General features: G+C 32.1%; 2 pseudogenes; both read left to right on the top strand.

Annotated features, from left to right (window-relative positions):
• The first annotated feature begins 980 nt into the window (after positions 1–980).
• Positions 981–3,737, top strand: LOC132175203 (uncharacterized; annotated as a pseudogene).
• Positions 3,738–8,109: 4,372 nt separating this feature from the next.
• On the top strand, positions 8,110–22,005 carry LOC148587073 (putative fatty acyl-CoA reductase 4; annotated as a pseudogene).
• Positions 22,006–23,595: the final 1,590 nt, after the last annotated feature.

Genomic DNA, 23,595 nt, shown 5'->3' with positions numbered 1-23,595 from the left:
CGCTCAATGGTTAGGTCATTGAGGCAGTCGCCTAGGGCCTTCAACAAGTAACGCCCAAAGTTTTTTTTAATAAGGCCCAAAAAATTTTTTAGTAAGGCCTACAAAATTTTTTAATTTTATTTTAACTTAAGGCCTAATTTTTTTTTTTTTTTTTAAATAAGGCCCAAAATTTTTCCCATAAAAATTTAAGGCCTCTAAAATAAGGCTCAAATATAATAAGCCCATTGTAAAATAAGACCAATTAACCAAAAAAAAAACAAATATGCCACATCAATTTTTTTGGACAACTAGTTAAAAGTTAAACTTAAAAGTCATGAAACAACAATGAGAATGAAAATAATAATAATATTATTTAATTAATATTTAAATATTAAAAAAAAAAAAGTTCAACTTCAAAATTTTGCATAAGGCCCCCGAATACATTGAGCCGGCTCTGAATGTAACATGTCAATAATTTCTTGACGTGTCACATTTTGACACTTCAATAATTATTGACGTGGCATTTTAACACTTCAATAATTATTTCACACGTCAAGAATTAATTAATTAATAATATTAATTATTTGTACCTGTATTAAGTAACAAAATTTAATTAATTGGTTAACAAAATTAGATAACAATATTAATTGGTACCTATATTAAGTAACAAAATGTAATTAGTATATGTCGTCATATATTAAGAGATATATTCAAACCTATTAAAATTTTATAAAACTAGTTAATGCTCTTGTCTCTTATATGCAATGCTTTCACTATATGGTTATTATATGTGCTTTGCATTCTTTAATTTATGATTATTAATTAATATTAGGTAACAAAATATATATGACTATTAATTAATAATAAAAATTATGCAATGCTTTCACTATATATGGTTATTATATATATATATATATATATATATATGTGTGCGCTTTATATTCTTTAATTTATGGTTATTAATTAATATTAGGTAACAAAATATATGGACCAGTAGCTGGGACAACCTCGCCAGGGAGCTATGAAGGTCTTCGCCTTCATCTCTATCCCTTTCCTCATCCTTCTTCTAAATCCAAGAGTATCCTCCGAAGCTCTATCCGATGGCGAGCCAGAACATGCTAGCTTCCCACCTAGAGGTTGGAACTCCTACGATTCCTTTTGCTGGACCATTTCTGAAAAAGAATTCTTGCAAAGTGCTGAAATCGTATCTAACCGTTTACGCCCTCATGGGTATGAGTATGTTGTGGTGGATTATCTTTGGTATAGGAGAAAGGTCAAAGGTGCTTACCCGGATTCTCTTGGATTTGATGTAATTGACGAATGGGGGAGGACGATTCCTGACCCGGATAGGTGGCCTTCGTCCAAAGGCGGGAAAGGGTTCACTGAAGTAGCTAAGAAAGTTCATAGCATGGGTTTGAAGTTTGGGATTCATGTTATGAGAGGAATAAGTACACAGGCAGTGAACGCAAACACCCCTATCTTGGACACAATCTCGGGAGATGCTTATGAAGAGTCTGGCCGAAAGTGGAGCGCAAAAGATATCGGGATTAAGGAAAGGGCATGTGCATGGATGCAACATGGTTTCATGAGTGTTGATACCAAGTTGGGAGCAGGAAGAGCCTTCTTGAGGTCACTTTATGAACAGTATGCTGAGTGGGGAGTTGATTTTGTGAAACATGACTGTGTGTTTGGTGATGACTTGGATATAAATGAAATAAGCTTTGTGTCAGAAGTTCTGAAGCAACTTGACCGTCCCATATTGTATTCTCTGTCTCCTGGAACCAGCGTGACGCCAGCAATGGCCAAGGATGTGAGTGGACTAGTCAACATGTACCGGATAACTGGGGATGATTGGGATTCCTGGGGAGATGTCATAGCCCATTTCGATGTTACAACTTACAAGGGACTTTTCTACCGCTAGTATGATAGGAGCTATGGGCTTGCTGGGGAAGTCATGGCCTGACTTGGATATGCTACCACTAGGATGGCTTACTGATCCAGGTTCGAATGAAGGTCCTCACAGAAGATCGAACCTTAACCCAGACGAGCAAAGAACACAGATGACTCTATGGTCTATGGCCAAGTCTCCTCTCATGTTTGGAGGAGATGTCAGAAAGCTTGACGAGACCACATACAATCTCATAACAAATCCTACCCTGTTGGAGATAAACTCTTTTAGCTCAAACAACATGGAGTTTCCTTATATTACTAGTATGATGGATTCTAAGAGTAGAGACGACATTCTTGCCTGGCTATCAACAAGATCTCTAACAAGTGTAGAAATATCTGATACACACGTTTTGGGCCTCACAAGCTGCATGAATTCAAAAGCAATTGGTTGGTCTATTCAAGCTTCGGACCAAGACCCTGAAAAAATTTGCTGGAAAGAAAAATTAGGAAGCAAACAAACACTAAGGGTGTCAACCCGGTCCGGTTTCCCAGTTTTTGGCCAAAACCGGAACCCGAACCGGGGTACCCCGGTTCTCGGTTTTGGGAAACCGGAACCGGAACCGGGACCCCGGTTAACCGGAGTCCCGGTTCTCGGCCGGTTCCGGTTTTACCCGGTCCGGTAACCGGTTTTTGAAAAAAATTAGTGTTTGGGGCTTATTTTAGGTATTTGGCCTAAAATAAGCCCATTATTTTTTTCATAAGTTAGCTCATTTTAAAAAAAAAGCTATTAATCTTTTTGTCTAAAGTAAAGAGGCTTTATTGTGATTGTTCTAAATAATTAAAAAATAAACCTAAAAAAGCCTAAAAATCCTAAAAAATCAAATTTTTTAAAATACCCTAAAAATCATTTTAAATTAGATACATAAAGAAAACATTAAAACAATAAAAAGTAAAAACAAGTATGTAAACAAACCAACATGCACAAGAAATAAATACCCCTTACTACAACAATTCAAAACCCAAAAAAAAAAAAAAAAACAAGTAAATAATTTACCAATCAAAAGAAATACACTCACAATAAAAATAGTTCACAAACATAATACAAAGACAATATATATATATTATTTAATAAAATAAGACCCGGTTCCGGTTTTTCCGGTTTTTACCGGGTGCCAAAAACCGGAACCGGAACCGGGGTCTCGGTTTTTTTTTTTTTTTTTGGCAACTGGAACCGGAACCGGTCCCCGGTTTCCCGGTTTTCAGGTCCCGGTTCCGGTTTCCCGGTTATTTTTGACACCCCTAGCAAACACCAAGCACCACTTTGCCTATACAAGAGAGGGTCTCTTTTGCCATTAGATGAAAGGATGACTTACAAGCAGCAATATCAAGGGAAACTCCATTTAACAGCAACTGACAGAATGGACTCTTGTTTGAGTGCTTCTTCAAATCAGAAGCTTACTTCAAAAGAGTTCAAGAGAGGCGCTCTTTTACCTTGCAGATGGGATACGAACCAGATGTGAGAGTTGAACTTCAATGGAACCCTGGTAAATAGCTACTCCGGTCTATGTGCAACAGTGAATGATGTTGAAGCTAAAGTCAGTTCTAGTGGAACTCGTTCTTGGATTGCAACTGGAAGAAGAGGTGAAATATATATCGCTTTTTTCAATCTGAGCCCGGCGAAGACAGTGATATCTGCAAAGATATCGGACCTGGCTAAGGTACTTCCTAGCAAAAACTTGAAAGGAACTTCCTGTAAGTGCAAGGAAGTATGGAGTGGAAAAGAGATAGCAGTTACAGACCAGACTATATCGATGGCAGTAGAAATCCATGGCTCTGCACTGTTTGTACTGAACTGTGATTAGGGCAGGATCAACAGAAACAAATATATAGTCGTCGTCGTCATGTGCCATGCCAAATGTAATGAGGTATTCATGTCTATGACGAAATGCAATGATAGTTCTCAATCACCCCACCGAAGAAAAAAAAAAAAAAAAAAGAAAGAAGTAACAAAACATATATGTCTATTAATTAATAATAAAAATTATGCAATGCTTTCACTATATATGGTTATTATATATATATATATATATATAAAAGTGTGCTTTATATTCTTTAATTTATTTGGAAATAATTAATATTAGGTAACAAAATATATATGGTTATTAATTAATAATAAAAATTATGCAATGCAATGTTTTGACGTGCTAGTAATTTTCCACATCAGAAATTTCTGACGTGGTAAAATGCTGGCACGTCACTAAAAAAAGGTGGAATATTCAACTTTTTCTCTCTTCTTATTATTTATTATTTCCCTCTATATATCTTCTTTTATTTCCCCACACTCTCTCTCCTCTCTGCACGTACGGCCAGCTCCCTCTAGAGGGAAGAAAGAAAAAGAAAAGGAGAAGAGAAAAAGAAGAGAAGCTGCAGAAGAAGAAGAAGAAGAAGAGAAGCATAAGAAAAAATAAAATAAAAAAGGAGAAGAGAAGATAAGAAGATTTTTTGGGTTTTTTTAAGATTTGTTGGGTTTGACGTTTGAGTTTTTGATTTTTCAGGTTGATTTTTTTGAAGATTTTTTAGGTTTAAGTTTTTGAAAATTAATGGAGAAAAGAAGCGAGGGAGAGCTGGAGAAATTTCGAGAGAGTGAGAAAATGGAGAAAAGAAGAGAGGGAGAGCTGGAGAAACAAAATTGGTGAAAAAAAATTAAAAAATAATTTAAATTAATAAATTTTTTAATTGAAAAAAAAAATCCATAAAAAATTAAAAAAAAAAAATTTAATAATTTTTTAAAATTTACTGACTTGTTAATTTTAAGACGTCAGAAAATTTTCTGACGTGCCACTCCTGCCAGGTCAGAAAATTTGACGTGTCAATTTCTGATACATCAGAAATTTTTTGACGTGTCAGAAAATGACATGTCAGGAAATTTTTTTGACGTGCCACTTTTTAACACGTCAAAAATTATTGACGTGTCAAAAGTGACACGTCAAAAAATTTTCGTTTTTGACACCCAAAATTTTAACGCCCGACACACATCAATAATGACATGTCAGTAAAAATTTATTGACGTGTCAGACCACCTAACACATCAAAAACTGCCTGTCAGCAAAAAAAAAAAAAAAAAAAATTTGTAGTGTATTTACAATGTCAGTATTTAATGTTTTAATCTCTTTTAATTATACCCTTGCCATTAGGGTGCAGTCCTAAATCAAACGATAAAAAGATGAAATATCCCTTATACTGTTGTAAAATTTGTAAAATACAATTTTACCCTTAATTGATTTTTTTTTTTTTTTTTTGTCCGAAAAAACTAAAGCTCATTTAGTCCTTGGAACCAGAAACCACGATCACCTGAGTAAAATTGTGTTTTTTTTTTTTAAAAAAAAATAGGGGTTATTTTGGACATTTTCGCATCATAGCATTGCAAAATCCTAAAATATGGGAAAATGTGCACACAGGAAAGAGACTTTTGGAAATTAGCTAGAAACTCTTAAAATTTCAAATGCTTAAAAATAAAAAATAAAAAATAAAAAACCATTTTGTGGGTGCATAAATCAACTGGTTAAATGTCCCGAAGTGCATCAAATAACTGGTTAAATGTTTTTATGGGTATTACAATTGGTTAGAGACCATACATTATAAATCGACTGTTAAATGCTTTTCGCTCTCCTTATGCGGGGTTAAAAAAAAAAAAAATGTAAAAAACCTAGTTAAATGTTCAACCAATTCGTGCGTTTTAATTTTTTGTATTCATTATATCCCATTAAATAGTATACTCAAATGCTAAAATTTGAACTACTACATCTTTTATTAACTTCTCCACAAGAGATCGATCCGCGTGGCACTTAAATTTCAGCAACAATGAGAAAATATGGTGCAAAGTATGTTTATTGACAAAATGAAGGGTTAAATACCTTTTACCTCAATGTGGTTTAACAATTTTACTTTTATTAACCTCAGTTTCATTTCTTATGATACTATCTTGTTTATTGATTAAAACAGAGTTATCACTCCCGTTCAACTTTTGTCAAAAAAATTGACAAAAGTTCACATCAGCCCAATAAATCCACAATGGAAGCTAATATATATCATGCAGTACAACCATAAGTAATGCATTTTGTATTAAACGTTTTGTCGATAGTTTATATTTATGTATACCTAACAAACTAGCTAGTCAATGTATTTTGTGATAACAAGTTCACTATCTCTTAAATACAAAGTAGAGCACACATTTAAGATATAGTGGAGAGGCCAAGGGGTTGCCTCTGGATAAATTTAAAGGGCATATAGCAATAATGGGATTAAGAAACGCCTTGGTAATAGTTACATGGGTTGCTGCATAGTTGGAAGAATTCAGAGATGCCTCAATGAATGATTTTGCACTTCTGTCTAATAGGAGACATAATTGGTAGGTTAAAGGTAGATGACATTAACGAGATATAGATATTATAACTTACTTAAATGCAAAGTCTACTAAAAGACATTATGTTGCTATTGGATAGTATCTATGCTCTAAGAGTGTAAAAGACATTCATAAGGTTTATTAAGAAAAATGTCAGGAATAATGGCTTTAGAGGAAATACTTGATCGAAAGTTCGGTGCAAGTCGACACATGGTTTTATGTATGAATGAAATCATCAATTGTGGAATGGGTGTGAACTATATATGTTCCCAACCACAAATATTAATTGATGCCATTCGTTTGAAAAATGGTGAAATGAAGTCATTCCTAGTATGCTATCATGTGATAGCATAAGGTAAAGGGTGTGGGAGATTTTGATATGGGGATGATCACACCATAACAAGTGTGGTCATTCCTCATTAAATTATTAGGGGTGAAAAGGCGGAGATGTTATTAACTGCCTGTTAACCGTTAATTGTACTAACTGCTAACCACTTTTAAAGGCAATTAGGAAAAACCCCCTAACCACCTAGGCAGTTACGGTTAGTAGTTTTATGTTTTGAAAAAAAAAAATATATATATATATATATACATGAAACGATGTCGTATGTAGTAGGATATTATTGTATTACCATAAAAACGATGTCGTTTTGTTTTGTTTTTTAATTTTTAAATTGTTTTCTTTTAAAAAACGGTTACTGGTTATTAGGGTTATTAACCGCTAACTGTCTAGACAGTTAGTGAATTTCACTAACCACCTAGGCGGTTACGATTAGCTGTTTTAACCAATAATCACTACCCGTAATCGACTTTTCACCCCTACAAACTATTTCCATGAAAATTGCCATTCATAGAGATTACTTAAAAGAGAACAAGAGTTGCATTGCATTCTTTAAATAAAGTGAGAGTAAAAAACAAACGTACATTTTTTTCTAATTTCTTTGACTTCATCTTTTTCTGTGTCCTCTATGGATTTCCACCCCAACAGGAGTTATAATTTTGTATTACAAAAATCATCACTCTCAACCCCCTTCCCTCCGCCCCGAGGCGGACTCAATCGGTTGGGACCACACTTAATGAAGTAGAGGTTACTAGTTCGAATCTCCCTCTCCTTCTTGTACGGATATGTCAAAAATAAAAAATAAAAAAATAACATGTATGCTGTAGTTGAATCAACGGTCAAGATTGAATTTTACAATTGATTTACTTTTAGAAGCATTTAATAGGAGAGAGAAAATGAAAATAAATTTTGAAAAATTCAATCTTGACCATTGATTAAACTACAACAAATAACAGCATATAAGTCAAATTCCCCCTAGGCTAGTCAATGAATATTCGCATAGTATGAACACACCGTACCGAGCCGCACTAAGAATTTGGACAAACCTTTTTGGTAGTATCAGTTGAAAGCAACAGCCAGCCAAACTTTACTTCTTCTCCTGCTGAAACAAAATATATATATATATATATATATATATAAAGACAAAGTTTAGCAAGACAGTCCAGCAGCATAGCGGGCAGTCCGAGGTAGAAATTAATTAAGCCGCGAGAGAAACATTTGTTTGCTGCCCATCGAACTCATTCATGAACTACGGCCTATTCACGACAACTTTCCAATACAACTTCGGGAGAAAGCTCTACATGTACGAGATTATAGGTCTGCTTTTACTGCTCCAAAATTGCAGAGCTTGGCTTCTGCTTGAAGTTGGCTGCATTTCAAGCCACATACGTACGTACGTTTCGATGTTTGTTTTAAACAAATATCTTCTTAATATATATATATATATATAGTTTAAGATAATCATAGTCTTCATTCATCAACTCTCTCTCTCTCTCTAATGGAGTTGGAAAGCATGCTGCAGTTTCTTGAGAACAAGACTGTTTTAGTGACTGGTGCTGCAGGCTTTCTAGCAAAAGGTACCCTCTCTCTTTCTGTGTTGTGAGCGACGATGCTTTTACTCCCTAACATTTACTTGTATCCATCCACGCAGTTTTTGTGGAGAAAATACTGAGAGTGCAACCAAATGTCAAAAGGCTCTATCTTCTCATAAGAGCTTCAGATACTGCGTCTGCCACTCAACGCTTGCATAATGAGGTACTAATACTATACCTCATTTTCTTTTTGGCATTTTCTTAAACGTATGAGTCTGAACCCAATTATCCTACTACTTTAACCGCTTGCATATATATATATATATATATATATATATATATATATATATATATGACCCGGTCCTCTTCAAAGTACGTAGGGCTACTTTGTGTACCTACTTCTGTCAGTAGAGGTGAAAAGGCGGACGGTTATTAACCGCTTGCTAACCCTACTAACCGCTTTTGAAGGCGGTTAGGAAAAACAACTAACCACACGGTTTTAGATTTTTTCGAAACCGCTAACCGTTAATCAATATATATATATATATATATATATATATATATATATATATATATATACATGAAATACATGCAGTATGATATTATTGTATTACAATAGAAATCGTTTTGTTTTGTTTTTTTTTTCATTTTCATTTTTAATTTTAAAAAGCGGTTAGTAACTCTATTAACCGCTAACCGCCTAGGCGGTTACGGTTAACGGTTTTAGCCAATAACCGCTAACATACCGTAACCACTTTTTTACCACTATCTGTTAGATAAGAGAAATGCTAAAGGCCCAACTTTTTTGCCCAACAAAAGTCCAACTTTTACTCTTTATTTTTTTTCTAAAAAAAACAAAATGAAAAATGGAAAAAATGTCTGAAGCAACCTATCTATTTTTTGCCTTTCTTTTATTTAATATTTTTTTAAAAATGAAAAATAGTATTTTTCTTCATAATAATGACATTTTCTTGAAAAAAATGACATTATTATGAAAAAAAATACCAATTTTCATTTTTTTAAAAATACCAAATAAAAGAAAGACAAAAAATAGATAGGGTTGCTTCAAACATTTTTTCCATTTTTTATTTTATTTTATTTTTAAAAAATAAATAAGGCAAAAGTTGGACTTTTGTTGGGCAAAAAAGTTGGGTCCCTATCATTCCTCGTTAGATAAACCTGAAACCCATGCCTTGCATCCCTTTCGGCATGAACCGGTTAAGTCTATCAGTCTCATTAACCATCTTCAGGATCACTTGCATATGCTATGTGGTCATTAACTATGTCATGCACCTATCTCCTTACCCTAATTGTGAGGGTGATTTACTATCTATGCTTGTATACCGTCCTTCTCCAACTACGAAAAAGACCACTCTTATCTACCATATACACACCGCCATTAGCTTTGATACCAGTAATACCACCCAAGGATATTCACACTTTGAAAAGTCTTATGGTAATTAAGATTATAATACATATTAATGAAATATCATTCAACCAAAAAAATTAAACTTTGGTTTAGATTTATCTATACTATATTAACTACTCACATACATGACGTTTTTAATTTAAAGTGGGACATAACTTAATTTTCACATTCACACGTGTATACTCATATCGGTTTTTACATGAAATTAAAAGATTTTTTTTTTTCCTAATTTCTACAAAAACAAAAATCAGAAGGAAAGTCTTTTGATTGTCTTGGATTTAATTACGGTACTATTATTTAGTGCTAAATGATCTTGAACGACATGCACTATGTCAAAAAATGGGCAATTTTCTGTTTATTCTTGAGCATTCATTATGGCAAGGAACTATGATGAATCTTTTTATGCATTTATTTATTTTTTAATAATTTATTCACATGCAGGTTATTGGAAAGAATTTATTTAGAGTTGTCCGGGAGAAGTGGGATGCAAATCTAGAATCCTTCATATCTGAAAAGGTTATTACAGTCCCGGGTGACGTCTCTTATGAGAATTTGGGAGTCGAAGATTCTAAACAAATTAAAGACAGGATATGTGGAACGAAATAGACATTATCCTAAATTCTGCTACCACCACCGCGTTTGATGAAAGGTAGTAAACTGATAAATTATTATTAAATTTTTTAAAAATGATAATTTGAAAAAAAAATATATCATTTATGTGATAAAAATATAATAAAATAATGATATATAGCATTACTCAGTAAATAGTAAGCATTGCAGTGTTTTAAAATAAGAATAGGATTTCTGATTGATTCAAGCACTCGAATAGGATTCAATAATATCACTTTTGAAGTCCTGAATGCATTAATATTTGCGGGTGTCTCTTGTCAAAACAAGAGTGCTCTCGCCTGCCTAGTTCCTAGAGGAGCCCACTCAGGGGCGGAATTAGACTTTTAAGTAAGGGGATGTTAAAAAAAAAACAAAACAAAACAAAAATTAAAAGGTAAAAGATTAATGTTAGAGGAGTTATCTCCTAAAAGGCTAAAACCATATAAATTTTGGGGGCGTTTTGAAAATTTCCCCCAATAGGTCCACTAGGGCCTTATTTTTCCTTGTTTTACTTATTTATTGATTTTATCTTTTTCCTATTTCTTTTCTTGGCTATAGCCCTTTGGTCAGGTAACCTAAGATAAATTACAAGTTACATCTCAAAGTCCACAGTGTACAGAGGTAGGCTGCCTAAGGCTACATAAAATAAGTTAATAAGTAAATAAGTTATGTTAAAATATAATTTAATTATAATAAATATGCTCATGATTAGATTGATTGAATTAGTTGCATGGGCCAAACTAATGAAATGATCACTTTTCCGGTTCGCTTGAATTATTGATAAACTATGGATGGAATAGAGATTTTCGGTTGTCAAATTGAGACAACCAAGCGTCAGACATTTTATTTCTTCTTATCTTATTTTTATTTTTTAAATTGAAGAAGAGAAATATTAAAAGGGAATCCAAATTTGAGATATTAGCACTAAATTTGAGGCATTAACACCAAATTTAGGATGATCGAATCCCTTTTAGGTGATACTATCTCTAAAGGGTTAACCTTCTACTCCTAAGTTTTAGTTTTGAATTCAAAAACAAATTTTTAAGACATTAAAAACTAAATATTAACTCATAGAAATTTAACTAACAATATATATATATATATATATATATATATATATATATAACAATTTATTATTATTATTATTAATATAACAATTTATTATTATTATTATTATTATTATTATTATTATTTTAATATATGTCCGATGATAGGCTACCAAATTTTGGCAGCTGCATAGCAGGACTCCTACGGATGACTAGGGGTGCAAAGGCGGGCGGTTTTTAACCGCCCGCTAACCGCTAACCGCTATAACCGCCAACCGCCTAACCGCCTAACCGTTTAACCGCATTAACCGCTAACCGCCTAACCGCCATAACCGCCTAGCGGTTAGCGGTTAGCGGTTATTGGGTCTACTAACCGTAACCGCTAACCGCTAACCGCCTTTTTATATAATATATTTTTATAATTATACATATAACATAATCACTTGATCATTAAATCACAATTTTTTTTAAAAATAATTAAATCACAATTTGAGTATTAATATATTATCACTATAATTTATATGATTATATCATATAATCACTTGATCATTAAATCACAATTTTTTTAAAAAAATAATTAAATCACAATTTGAGTATTAATATATTATCACTATAATTTATATGATTATATCACATGAGATTGATTATTAAATCATTTGATTATATAATAACAAATTATACATAAATAATATGACATAACTCATAAGTATACTAATTCATACTAATACAACAATTAAATATCTAGAGACTTATTTCCAATGTATGTTATAAACTTATAAGTCTATATAAGTCTACATATGTATATGAATAATATAAATGTATAATATCAATAGTTAATCATATGATTCAATGACAATTCAAATACTTTATTCAAGACTTCAAGTGAATCATATTATTAATGTACAATGATGATATGATTCGTATAATATCAAATTAAGTAATTGACATTGGATTAAACAATGACCAATGTGTTACTTATAAATATAATTTAAGTATTAATGTATTATCATTATAATTTTAGTAATTATATATTATCACTATAATTGATATGATTATATCACATGATGACTTGATCATTAAATCATATGATTATATAATAATAAATAATACATATATAATATGACATAACTCATAAGTCATAAGTCTACAAGTTAATCATATGATTCATGTACAATGATAATCACAATTGATTCAATTGAATTAAACAATATGTTACTTATAACTACAAGTCTACAATTTAATTAAAGCATTATTAGATACTTTAGGAATTTAGGATTTAGGAGTTTGAACATTACCATTTACCATTAGATATTAAGTTCAATTCAAAGAAAAAAGATTATAAGTAAATATGATAAGAATTTAAATAATTAATCATATGAATCATATGATATAATTTAATGAGACTATATGATTATATAATATCAAATTAAGTAATTGACATTAGATTCAACAATGTGTTACTTATAATCACAATTGAAGTATTAATGTATTTTTTGAACATTTTTTAGAAAAAGAAATTTAACCATTTTTTGAAAGAAAAAAAAAAAGAAAATTAACAATTTTGAACAATTTTGAATTATATAATATATATATATATATATATATATATATATATATATAATTGCTTATAGTTATATTATATGCATATTGAATAATATAAATGTATAAGATAAATATTTAACTATATGATCCAATTACAATTCCAATACTTAATCAATTATTCATGTACAATGACAATGACAATGTGATTCATATAATATCAAATTAAGTAATTGACATTGGATTAAACAATGTGTTACTTATAACTACAATTGAAATATTTTTGTTTGTTTGTAAGTTTATAAGATCAATACTTAATCATATGATCCAATGACAATTCAAATATTTATAGCAATTGGGCCCAAGAAGATATTAAAAATACAAGAAAAAAAAATGAGGGTAAAAAAAAGCCCAAAAAAAAAGCCCAATTTTAAAAAAGCGGTTAGCGGGCGGTTATCTATTTCACTAACCGCTAACCGGCCACTAACCGCTAACCGTTAACCGCTAGGCGGTTAGCGGTTGCGGTTAGTGAAATTTACTAACCGCTAGGACGGTTACGGTTAGCGGTTATTGCCACTAACCGCTAACCGTAACCGCCTTTGCACCCCTAGATGACATGATTTGTATTTTTTTTTTTTTTTTTTTTTTTTTTTTTAATTCTCTTAGATACGACGTCTCACTGGGCATCAATACATTCGGCCCTCTGCATGTTTTGGGCTTTGCCAAGAATTGTATTAACTTAAAAGTGCTCCTCCATGTATCAACCAGTTCGTGTATATAAATTAAAGGGAAAAATATAAAAAAAGTCTCTTAAACTAACAATCGTTTGTGATAGAGCTTTACAATGTTCAAAAGGTATTAAAGTAGTCCATCAAACTACCAAAATGTATAAAAAAAAAGGCTACTTATTTTTTATATTCCTATTATACCCCTATTCTTTTAACAAATAAAATAATAAAATAATTGTAAAAAAAAAAAAAAAAAACCAAACAATTTTAAAAAAATACAAAAAAAGAAGAAGGAATGAGCGAATAAATACAAAAAAAAAAAAAAAAAAAAAAGTTTTATGGAATAAATAAATAATTAGTCATTGTTGTACTTGGCCTAAATTACAAATTGCTTTATATCATATGAAAGTAAAATCAAAGGTTTTTGAGATATTATAAAAAAAAAAAAGCAATTTAGTCACTTGAGTCAAATTCTGTTAAAAATTTGTTTTTATTCGCCCATTGTTTTTCTTTGTATTTTTAAAAAATTGTTTTTTTTTTCTTTTTTTTTTCTTACAATTATTTTATTTGTTAGAAGAATGTGGGTATTGTAGGAATATAAAAAAATAAGTTATCTTTTTGATACATTTTGGTAGTTTGATGGGCTACTTTAGTACCTTTTGAACATTGTGGAGCTCTATTGTAAACCGCTGTTAGTTTGAGGAGTTTTTTTATATTTTTCCCTAAATTAAAGCTTTTCCCTACTTATATATTTCTTACATTGAATCTGTAGTATTTTCAATTGATGATGTCGTTTTTCAGCCTATGTTTGCGGTGAAAGGAAGGGGCAAATACTAGAAAGCCCATTTCAGATGGAAGAGACGCTCAATGGAACCTCAAAATTAGATATCAAAGCAGAGAAGCAACTTGCGGAGGAGTACCTAACAAACTACAAGAACAAGGTGCCACTGATGGAGCCATCACATCCACCATGAAGGATCTTGGAATTAAAAGGTTTTTTTTTTTAAACCATTCTAACTAAATATGATCCCTAAATCTTTCCAATATTATACTTTTTTTTTTTTTTTTTTTAAGTTATCCTTGAAGAAAAATTATAAATAGCAATAGTCATTTTCACGTGCTTTTAGAATACATGTCACTTTATTATGCTCTTTGTAAGAATTAGCCACTAGGGCTACTCAATTACTTGATGTGGTATGAGTCATGTGGGGCTTATGGTTCATAAAGCAGCATGCTCAATTGTTGGAAAGTATTAGTACTGTAGAATCTCACAATGTAGAGACATGAGGAGGCACATTCCATTTGGTAGCACAAATAGAAAGCATTGGTCAGGAAACTATAGGTGTCATAGTAATTATGCTTCAACTATAGGTTTCAATAACCGATGATCGGCCAACTCTACTCCATGGGTGGTTCTTGAAATCATAGAGAAAAATGGCTTAAAAGTCTGCTGAAGTGAGTTGGGAGGATACCTCCGATGTCTAAATGAGTTGAGAATAAAAAATAATAATAATAAAAAAAAAAAACCCTTCTTTCTAGAGAGGAATATTCTGGAGTTGGTGTGTGCTTTTGAATGAAGGAATGGAGTACTTACATTTCCCTTTTGAACCATATTCCCTCCAGTCGAAGGTCATTCTTCCTTTGTACGACTCTGCCACATGTCGCCACGGGGTTGCGTGTGGTTCATCACCGAGGTTTGAATCTATTTGGCCCTGTTTGCCAATGGCCTTAGAATGGTACTGTTCCAGGGCCGATACTGTAGCCTTTTTTTAGGAATAAGTGTTTGATTGGTTTTAGTGAAAATGTTTTGTGGGGAAAAGTTAAAAAATATATTTTATATAGAAAAATGTAAAAAATTTGTTTTGTAGTGATTTTTTTATTTAAATAATAATAATAAAAATGATTGATGTGGTATAAAAAGTAGAGATGTTGAGATTAATTTTGAGGTGAAAAGATTTTTTTTTTTGGGATTTAGGGAGGCCCTGGGGCAATACCGTTCCAGGGCCATTGGCAAGCACTCCCTTTAGGTGCGGAGAGGAGGAGTGACTGGGTATTTCGTAGCCTGGTGTGATTCTTATGCAACAGTTGAAATGTTGTTAGGCCGATTTGCGCCTGGGCTGGTCAACACTGGAAATGGGTTGCCTGGCTCAGGCTTTGGACTTGATTGGGTGAGATCTGTTTCCTTCTAGATCTAAGTTTTGTTGATTTTCTCAATTTTTCTGCTTTCAATCTCCGTCGTTGGGTTCTGTGGTTTTAGATTTGAAATTGATGAGGATGAGTTTTGCAATTTGATAAATTCAATTTGTGATTTGGGATCTATGTAAATTTTTTTTTGTTGGTTTTGTAGATATTTGAGAATTTTTATCTGTCGAAAGCTTTTTTTTTTTCTTCCTTTAATCTTCTACTGCAGCTAGTTTTGTGATTTCGAATGGGTAAAGAGAAGGTTCACATTAACATGGTCGTCATCGGGCATGTCGACTCCTCCGGCAAGTCGACCACCCCATAAGCAAAAAAAAAGAGAAAAGACAATTTTCTTAAAAACCGGTTACCCGGTCCGGAAAACCGGGTGAAAACCGGAACCGGCCGGTAACCGGGAACCCGGTTAACTGGGACCCGGTTTCCGGTTCCGGTTTCTCAAAACCAGGAACCGGGGTACCCCGGTTCCGGTTTTGGCCAAAAACCGGGAAACCGGACTGGGTTGACACCCCTACTTTGAAGGATAAAATCGAGACTATCAATTGATCACCAACATGGATGAATTAAAAAAATAAAAATAAAAATCATTAAAGCAACATCTAAAATACATGCATTTCTCCCATGATATCATTTTGCATCTTTAGCAAAACTAGTATGAAGACTACCAAATCAATGACAATACTAATATAAATCACACCTAAAAGAATTAAATGGACGATATATTCCACCCAAAAATAAAGAAAAATTATGTCCAAATGACTCTAAAACATTATTAGCCCAATAACAAATACAAAAAACGAAAATGTCTAGACATTAAGGGAGAGTAGGGGACAATATCAAACCAAAACTTAACAAAAAACAAACAAACAAATAAATAAATAAATAACAATATGTTATAATCAAAAGCTAAATCAAAGGGATAATTAAGCTGCTGATTCTCTACAATAGATGAAACATGTATTGAAAGCAATTAAAATGCTTTATTTCTAACTTTACGATACAAAATCTACTGGAAACATAAGTGAAAATTCATTTCATTGAAAGTTGAAACACCATGAAAGAAAATTTTCTGCTTCCTAGAATACTACATAAAGTTGAAAACTGCTTATAACTCAAACTAGCTTTTCTACTTCCATACTTACTAAAGCTAAAAATGGTCCGAAAATACTTACTAATAACTACTGATCAAATCTCTACTAACAAAAAATAAAAAAGTTTTTTTTTTTTATTCAATAAAAGTAAATACTTGAAGGTACGTAAAGAGACTTGCTTTTCTAAACTCCCACACATAAGAAATACTGAAAATACTAATCCTTTCATTTAACGTACAACCTCCTTCAACCTTGAGTTGTTGAAGGTACCAAGCCTTACTTGGGTTAAAAACATTTAAACCCCTAAATTACCGGCCATTTTCAAAAGTGCCCTACAAACTGACAAGTGTGACACTTGGATATGTTAGACTACTATTTTGTGACAAAAAGGTTACTCCGTTAGCATAAATAGTTAGAATGGATGGAAAAAAACAAAATTGACTAAAATCTTTCAAAAATGCCCTCACTTTGACAATTGAAAATCCAATTTACCCATTATAATTATTATTCAGTTAAAAAAGAAAATTTACATTTTTTTTTAAAGGGGTGGCCTTAGGGTTTTGTGACGATTATAGGATTTTCTTTTTAAATCCTAGATGATGGGCCACCCGCACCCTAGGGGCGGCCCGTGAGCCACCCTAGAGGTGGCCGACAGTGGAGCCGGCCACCTCTCCCTAGGGAACAAAAAGTTAAAAAAAAAAAAAAAAAATTATGTGTGTGGGTGAAAGAGGAGAAATTTTGAAGCTTTTAGGTGTGAGTGGTTGTTATAAACGCAAACTTTGAGCGTCAATATTTTCAAAATTAGAGATGTTTGAATAGTAACATACTGTTAACATGTCGCTATTCGTGCTCGAAATGCAACGCGTGAACAATATGTTACTATTCACGCGCATCTTTCACATGTGAATAGCGACGCGTGAATAGTAACACTATTAAAATATCACTATTTTATGAATATAAATGTTTGAACAATAAAACTCTGCATTTTAGTGACGTTTTTCCCTTAAATTATAAAATAAATAAAAACCAACTAGTGACGTTTGGAATAGTCTTTGGTGGGGAATTTTCATATGGCACCAATGACTCGCCTTTCTTGTTATTAAAAATGACGTCGTTTAAATATCAATGACGACAATGCTCCTGCTTCGAATATCAAATTTGTGTAGCATTAGCGACAACCATTCATGATCATCGCTAATATATTTATATTAGTATGTATCTACAACAATTAGCGTTGTCACTAATATAGATATATTATGTATATATCAACGTTGACAATGGTGTCATGAATGATACATTTGTTTTTAGCAACAACAAGTGTCTTCACTAATACTAATGTAACATACATTATTGAAATTATGTATAATATTAGCGATGACAGCTAATAGCCTAGTCTTAGCGACAATAATATAATCATCGCGAATTGATGAATTATTTGTCACTAAGAACACAATATTTTGGAGTATCAGCAATGACGGCAAATTGTTGTCACTAATAAGTAGTTGTCAGCAATGACATTTTGGTCGTTGCTGATAATTTTGTTGTTAAAAGACATATTTTCTTGTAGTGAAAAGTTGGTTAATAACATACAAATGGCATAATATTAAGTTGACACCTTAATGCCAATTATGTAGTATACTGGAAAAAAACTATATATTATGAAGTAATAATACTCTTTTTATTTTATTTTATTTTTTTTGATTACTTGATTTTGTCTTTATTTTTATTTATTTATTTATTTATTTTGTTTTTGATTTTGTTAATTGCAAGGGCAAAACTATATGGATGGCCAAACACCTATCTCTATACACAGGCAATGGGAGAGATGCTTTTAGGACGCTTTAGAGAGAAGCTGCCCCTTGTTATCATTCGACCCACCATGGTATCCAGTACTTACAAAGAGCCATTTTCTGGTTGGATTGAAGGCGTGAGGTACCAACATGCATATAGGAGCTACAATTTTGAGAAAATATCTAATCTTTTTTTGTACAAATCAAGAATACTAGATAAAGAAAAGAAAAAGAATTGGTTCGTTCTTTATTTTTTTGATAATTAATTGGGGAAACTCCACAAATCGCCTATAAACTTCAACATGTTTTGAAAGTACCACTAGAAGTTCAAAAACTCTCCGTTAAGGGTTTCGAACTTTCAATTTCTTTTAATTACACCATTTTCTTAGAATTTTCTGTTAAATATTGTTAAAATTTCTAAAATACCCATTTTTTATTAGAAAAATAAAAAATAAAAAAATGTAAAGATTCAAGCGTTTATTTTTTAGTTTTATAAATAAAAAATAAAAAAAAAATCTTTGTAATTATTTATTTTTTAAATAAAAAAAATTGGGGTATTTTGGGATTTTTGACAAAATTTAACAGAAAATCCTAACAGAATATGGTAATTGAAAGAAATTAAAAGTTTGATACTCTTAATTGAGAGTTTTTAAACTTTGGAAATAGTGTCAAATGATCGAGTAGAAGTTGATAGGGGTTTTGTGAAGTTTCTCCTAATTAATTCATGCTTGTTTACTCATTACAGAACCATTGACGGCGTAGTTGCTGCCTACGGTAAAGGGAAATTGAAACGCTTTCTTGGCCATCATGAGACAATTTTAGATATAGTGAGTTACATTCATCTTCACCATCTTCACCATATACTTTCTTCGGTAAGCTTCTAGAATTGAAATTGGAAACTCATGCAGATACCAGCAGACATGGTGGTAAATTGTATTGTGCAAATCAGTCTTCCGAGATCATCCTCCATATGGGGTCTTCTAGGAGAAATCCAATAAAATTTTCATGTTTTAGAAGTTTCATCCGCCAGTACTCCACTAAAATCCATTGGTTAGTAAAAATGGGAAATCAATCAAAGTTGACAAGGGGATAGTGTTGAACAGTATGGCTAGTTTTCGTGCATACATGGCTATCCGATATATATTGCCACTCAAGGTATGTCTAGGTCTAATCCATAACCAAGAAGCTTAGGGTTTGTTTGGTTCTTGTTTTCAATAATAGTTTTCTATTTTTAGATTTCATAAAAGAAAGGAAAATGCTTTATTTTCTCCTCTCGTCCTTCTTCCATTCTCACACTTTATAAAATTACCATTACATTTTTGGGACTATATGGGTCCCACATATAGATCCAATGATAATTTTGAAAAGTTGGAGGATGAGAGAAGAATGAGGGAAGGATGGGTAGCACTTCTCAAGAAGAAAAGTTTTGGGAAAGCAACTTATGAAGACATACCAACAAAGACAAAATAATATGTTTTTAGCCTCTTTCCAACTTAAACTAAAATTATTGAAAAATATCATAATGTGACAACTCATGTTAATGGGGATAAGCATGGTAACTTGGTATGTTAAGAGAAATTATGTTTATTTTTAGGGGAAATTTCAGAAAGCCTCCCTGAACTTTCAGCCAATTTGAAACCCCCCCCCCCCCTGAATTTCCAAAACTCTCATTTAGGCCCCCTGAACTTTGGTTTTCTCTCACTTTGGACTCTTTTAACATTAAACTACGTCGTTTTGTATCCTAAAATTAAACACCTACCCAGCCCAAAAATGACGTAGTTTAATGTTAAAAGGGTCCAAAGTGAGAGAAAACCAAAGTTCAGGGGGCCTAAATGAGAGTTTTGGAAATTCAGGGGGGGTTTTTCAAATTGGCTGGAAGTTCAGGGGGGCTTTCTGAAGTTTCCCCTTATTTTTATATAGGAGAAACTTCAGAAAACCCCCATAAACTTCCGCTTATTTTAACACTACCTTTCAAAGTTTAAAAAATCTCAATTAAGTGTATTGGACTTTCAATTTCTTTCAATTACTCATTTCGTTAGGATTTTCTATTAATTTTTTTAAAAAGGCCCAAAAATACCCTTTTTATATAAAAAAGAATCGCAAAGATGTTGCAAAAATATCGCAAAGAAGTTTTTTTATAAAAAAAAAAATAATTGCTTGAATATTTACAATTATTTATTTTTTTTTTTATAATAGAAAAATGAGTATTTTAAGAATTTTGACAAGATTTAACGGAAAATTCTAACGGAATTGGGTAATTGAAAAAAATTGAAAGTTATATACCCTTAATTGAGAGTTTATTATTTTTTTTATTATAACTTTGGGGGGGTACTTTCAAAATGTGTGGAAGTTATATATTAAGGAGGTTTTGTGAAATTTTCTCATTTATTTTTGTAGAGAAAAAATATGGTAGTAATTTTCTGTTGCAAACCATTTGGTTTTTGAGAAAATGACTAATTACAAGAGTTTTAAGATCACAAGTGTTCTCCAATCCTCTTATTTCTAGGTATTTCAAATAGTGAATATTGTAATTTGCCAATACAATCGAGATGCGGTTATTGATCTTAAGCGGAAGATAAAGTCAGGGATAAGATTAGCTGAACTTTACAAGCCATATGTGTTCTTTACGGGCAGGTATTTATGACTTATTTTAGTGCTTAAATAATTGAGAAAAATCATATTTAGCTCTTAGGTTTTCATTTGATTTGAACTTAGTTCTTGAATTTTTAATTTCAAGAATGTAGTCCTTAGGTTTTGCCCAAGTTTAAAATGGGTCCCTCTGTCACTTTACTATCAAAGTTAGCGGTTTATCATCTACCACATGTCTCATTTAACATGTCATAAACACTCCAATGCAATGACATGTTAACAAGTGTTAAGTTATTCATAGAAAAAAAAAATAAATAAAAAAAAATCGATTGACACCTAGAACTTAAAGAAACACAAAACATGAGTACCTAAAGAATAAGCCCACATTAACAAAGGCTTCGATTTCATTGGTGTGACATTGCATCGGGCTATGTTGAAATGAATGCTGATGTGTCAAATGTGACACATGTGGCAGATGACAAATTGTAAATTTGGGTGGTAAAATGATAGTGTGACTTATTTTAAACTTGGGCAAAACTTAAGGACCTTATTTTTGAAATTGAAAACCAAAATACTAAATCCAAATAAGATGAAAACATAAGAACTAAATATGATTTTTTTTTTCTAACATAATTTACCAATGGTTCTCTTGTCGTATCCAATGAGAATAAACTTTTCATTTTCCATACAGCTTTGAAGACTTTAACACAGAAAAGCTACGAATGGCAACAAGTGACAGTGGCGTTGATGTGCATTTTTTTGGCTTTGATCCGAAGTGCATTGATTGGGAATACTACCTTATGAATACTCATATTCCTGACCTTAGAAAGTATGCATTGAAATGATAACTTGAAGGATTGTATGTTTGCACTACGCATGATGTATTATACTTTTCAGGAATTATATTTTATTAATAAGGTAGTATCCTTATCTGTCATTTTGTTTGGAACTATCAATAGTCAAAATTCGGACATTGATGAATGGAATTTTGATAGGTTGTCATATAGGTTTGCCTAAAAAGTAAAAGTGGCTACATTTGTAGATGAAACAGTAAGTTGGAGATTTATAGCAACAAAGCGTTGTTAACTCCAATACTGAACCAAAAGTGTTGTATGACTTTAGGAGACGCAAATGTTGTCTCAAAAGAGAGATGTCATTTAGGGAGAGTCTCTTAGGGAGATAATAAAGTGGCATGAATCTAATTAGACAAAAGTTATGTGGAATCTTTTTTAAAAGTACTTGCCTTGGTGAGACAGTGAATGTTTCACTTAGTGAATATCAATTGCTAATAAGTGTCCAATTGGAATTGAGCACAAGTGGAAAATTGTTGGGATTGGTGCCCAAAACTCCAATTGGTTGGATGATACTTTGGTTATTGTTGAATAATATTGTTTATTGCCATATTTTATTATTGAACATAGGACATATACATTAATGTTTTACATGGATATATATGTTTTAATATTTTCATATTATATACATGTAAAGTCCCTAAGCTACATTGCATTTGACTATGGTGTGAGTAAATGAATTATCACACAAAAGATCATAGTCATAGGACCTTGTTACTTATAGAAAAGATTGTTCGTAGTTGTCTTGATCAGAAGAAGCAAGTGGGCTTCGGGTTGATATGATGTACATGCACGCCGACTTATAAGAGTACTTTCAATCCTGAGAAGACCGTGAACCTATAAATTGTAGGTCACTTTGATGTAACTATGAATGAGATATTTTTACGGTCAACATCTTCGTGCATTGGGTGATTGCATGTTGCATTGTGAGAAAACTATCTTTAAGAAGGAATCCAAATCCTTTGTGAGAACAAAGTGATAAGGAGTATTCCCATTGTTTTAGATTAAATGGTGAAAGAATACGAGGATCGTGTTCTACCTCTAATCACCAGTTTAACAGTTCAGATTAAGCAATCAAGTAACTTAAACATGCACTACGAAAATTTAAAACATCACAATCACAACACCAAAACTTATTGACAAAATGAAAAACCCTTTGAACCAATCAAAGGAAAAAAAATCACATTGGGCCAGTTAAACCCAGGAAATCACTATATGAAGATTTAAATTATAGATATTAGAAAATACTCACAACCCTTGAGAATTTCTAAACTCTGTAAGAACAACAAGTTCCTTGCTTGTTTGTTTCCTAGCTAACCATCTTCATGTAGTGTATCTCCACACAGACCCTTCGATAGACTCTTTTACCTTGTAAGAATGGGAACCGTTGTGTATTGTGGAACGAAAAACAAAACCAACCAAGAGAAAGGACAGTCCAAAGCTTTCACCACGTCCTCTCTTGTAAAACCAACTCTCAAGACACACTGCTTGGAGAAAAACTTTTGCGACTGCTCAGAGAAAAATTTCTCAAAGGTCTAATTTGAATAGTGACAGGAAGAACCTTTTATAGGGAAAACATTTTAC

The sequence above is a fragment of the Corylus avellana genome, chromosome 3 (genome assembly GCF_965113065.1).
Source record: "Corylus avellana chromosome 3, dhCorAvel1.hap1.2, whole genome shotgun sequence".
NCBI classification, from domain to species: domain Eukaryota; kingdom Viridiplantae; phylum Streptophyta; class Magnoliopsida; order Fagales; family Betulaceae; genus Corylus; species Corylus avellana.
Note: the sequence above shows the minus strand (reverse complement) of the source record. Positions and strands in the feature narration are given on the sequence as shown.